Source organism: Chrysochloris asiatica, unplaced genomic scaffold (genome assembly GCF_000296735.1).
Source record: "Chrysochloris asiatica unplaced genomic scaffold, ChrAsi1.0 scaffold00006, whole genome shotgun sequence".
NCBI classification, from domain to species: domain Eukaryota; kingdom Metazoa; phylum Chordata; class Mammalia; order Afrosoricida; family Chrysochloridae; genus Chrysochloris; species Chrysochloris asiatica.
The window spans coordinates 12,746,955-12,750,224 of record NW_006408524.1 but is presented as its reverse complement, the minus strand read 5'-3'; the positions used below and the strand labels follow the sequence as shown (position 1 = coordinate 12,750,224).

Sequence of the window (3,270 nt, the reverse complement as noted above, 5' to 3'; positions counted from 1 at the left end):
ATCAAAGACCACAGCCTTCGATATGGATTACATCTCAATGTCAAGAAAACAATAATCCTCACCACTGGACCAATAAACAATATTCTTATCAACGGAGAAAAGATTGAAGTTGTCAAGGACTTCATCCTTGGATCAACTATCAACACTCATGGAAGCAGCAGTCAAGAAATCAAATTATGTACTGCATTAGGCAAATCTGCTGCACAAGACCTTTTAAAAGTGTTGAAGAGCAAAGATGTCAGCTAGAGGACTGAGGCACGCCTGACCCAAGTCATGGTCTTTTCAATAACATGGCTATTAGGGTGATTTAATGTCATCATCTCCCCCAGTCCCTCTAAACCCCGTCATGAATCTCCATTACTGGTGGAAAACTGCTGGCCAAGAGTGGTAAAAGAAACTATCAAAAGGGAAATTTTAGGGAGATGAAAATAGGAAAACAACTGACACAAAAGTGTGTTTACTGCATGATTCTATTTATATGGACTCCAAGTGCAAAAGAGTCCTGGTGTGGTGCTGTGTGTTAATGTGTTGGGTTGCAAAGTTGCTTTGAACATCAAGGTCGGTGGTTCAAGGTCACCAATGGCTCCACAGGAGAAAGGTAATGGCACTTACCAACAACATTATAAATCTCTGAGTAGTTTTATTTAGATGGTTGTTGGTTACCTATAGGAAACCTAAAGACAGAAATGTTAGACTGTAAGTTAATACTAACCAACTGCCAGTGAGTTGGCATAGACTCACAGCAACCGTCCCTTAGGGTTTCCAAGGTTATGGTAGTGTAGTGGTTACAAGTCAGGCTGCAAACTGCAAGGTTTCTCCAGCAGTTCTGCGGGAGAAAGATGAGGTGTTCTGCTCCCATAAAGATTTACAGCCTCAGAAATCCTGTGCAAGGTCACTATGAGTCAGAACCGACTTAACAAGTCTTTACAGAAGCAGATTACCACATCTTTCTCCAATGGAGCATTTGGTGGGTTCAAAGTTGCCAACTTTTGGGTTAGCAGCTAAGTGTTTAACCACTATGATGCTAAAATTCCTTTACAAAGAGAATTACACAATTCACTTTTAGACTGTGGTCACCAAATCAGGAAAGTCACAGTTCCTAGAACACAGTGTGGGGCATGGCAGGTACTCAACTAACGTTTGTCTAAAGTTCTGTCAGTTGAGTTTTCAGGAGGGAGAGGATAAAGACTAGAATCAGGTCTTCTTCGTGGTCATAAGTGCTTGGATCATGGGAAGTACTCAGCTGAAGTACACTGACTTCAGGTTTGGAAGGGTTCCCAAGGGTTTTGTGGTGGGGCTGACTAATAATCTGTGCCTTACAAACTGGGTTGCTATAAGGCCAAAAGCAACTGGAGAGAGAAAGCACAAAGGCACAACTGTGCAAAGGCACAAATGAGGTAGTTTGACTTATTTAGGTAACTGCAAAGAGCCTATATTGACACAAAATTCAAGTTGGTTTGGTGATTTCATTTTGGGTTGTTTTTGAGCTATTCTACAAAGTAAGGTCACAAGAGCAGATAGAAACCAGATTATGAAGTCGTTAACGGCCTGAAGCATTAGGGGGTTTCCCCCACAGACCTCTGTCTGAGTGGGAGTGAATGACTATTTGCTGATTTTTTTTGTTAGTTGGAACCTGGAAATTGCTTTCTCATGCCCCACTTAATCCTATTGGCATTCCCTCCACTGTGCATGAAGCGGGCTCAAGAGGAATAAAAGGCGTTCATCATTTAACCAACCATTTCTGCTTGGGTTTCAGATGCCAGGGTTTTTACTTACACAGTGGATGGTGGCTTTTCATTGGGAAATATTTTTTAAACTGGTAAAACACTGAAATAAATCAGAAACACCAAAATAGTTTTCAGATTCAAACTTCAGGACACTGAGTCTGAAGTTGCATTTGGCAATAAACATATGTCCCTTGATTTTATGCCTTGTCTGGTGGCTCCCTCTTTTGTACTCATACACATGTATAAAGCTCATTTTTCTAATCTATAAGAAAAGTCTTTGAAAAGGAACCAAAACCAAAAATCAAACCCACTGCTGTTAAATCGATTCTACACATGGCAAACCCCATGTGTTACAGGGTAGAGCTGCTCCACGGGATTTTCTAGGCTGCCACCTTTATGGAAGCAGACTAGCAGGCCTACATTCCCTGATGCCACTGGGTGGGATTGAACTGCCAGCCTTAGGTTTGTAGTCTAGCACAAACATTTTGCACCACCAAGGATCACCTAAGTGGAACAAACCCAGGAATCTAACTAATTTCCTGAAGTGGTTGTTGTTGTTGTTATTATGTGCTGTGGAGTCGGTTCTGACTCATAGAGACCCTATACAGAGTTTCTGAGGTTGTAAATCTTTATGGGAGCAGAAAGACTCATCTTTCTCCTGTGGAGCAGTTGGTAGTTTCGAACTGCTGACCTTGAGGTTCGCAGACCGATTTGTAACCACTATGCTACCAGAGTTCCCACTGATATGTAAGCAGAAGTTGTCTCTGGATGATGATCAGCCCCATTGATATCACTTGCATAGTGGGTTACTCATTCCTGGCAAAAAACAGCACACCTGAGCCATAAAACGTGTACAAACAAAACCAAATAAACAAACCCGTTGTTGCAGGGTTTGATTCCAACTCATCGAGCTCCTATAGGGCAGAGTAGAACCGCCAGTGTGTTTCCAAGGCTGTCAATCTGTATAAGAGACCTGCTATGGCACTACAGGATGGTTAACCATAAAATCAGCAGTTCAAACTCACCATTCACACCTCGGAAACCCTACACAGGGTTGCCATGAGTCAGAACTGAGTTAATGGTACTGTGACGCTGTAGGTTAATGCGCCAGACTGCAAAGCTGTTTGAACTGCAAGGTCAGCAGTTCAAGCTCACCAGCCACTCCTCGGAAACCCTATACAGGGTCACTATGGGTCGGGATCGACTCAACGGCCCTTTGACAACAACAACAACAATCAGAACAACAAAATCTTTATAGACACAGACTGACACATCTTTCTCCCGTGAAGCGGCTGGTAGGTTCAAAGCTGAGCGCGGAACTAGGGCACCACTAGGACTTCATATAAAATGTGTAGAGTGTGTATTAATGTGAACACAAAGCTCCAGGGAGTTCAGTAATTTCAAGGTAAGCTATCTTACAACTGTATTTTTCAACTGACCCAAAGTAAAAAAGAAACAAACAACATTAGAATTAGTGAAACATATACCCTTACTACTTGTGAAGCATGCCAACATTTATTCTGGTCCACTTTTTAAAACACTT

At 42.1% G+C, this 3,270-nt stretch overlaps 1 protein-coding gene across 4 annotated transcripts in view; it reads right to left on the bottom strand.

Moving 5' to 3' along the window:
• The window catches only part of ELMO1 (engulfment and cell motility 1), a 660,529-nt gene that overhangs the window by 327,665 nt on the left and 329,594 nt on the right, over positions 1-3,270 (bottom strand). The gene's annotated exons all lie outside the window — the stretch shown is intronic.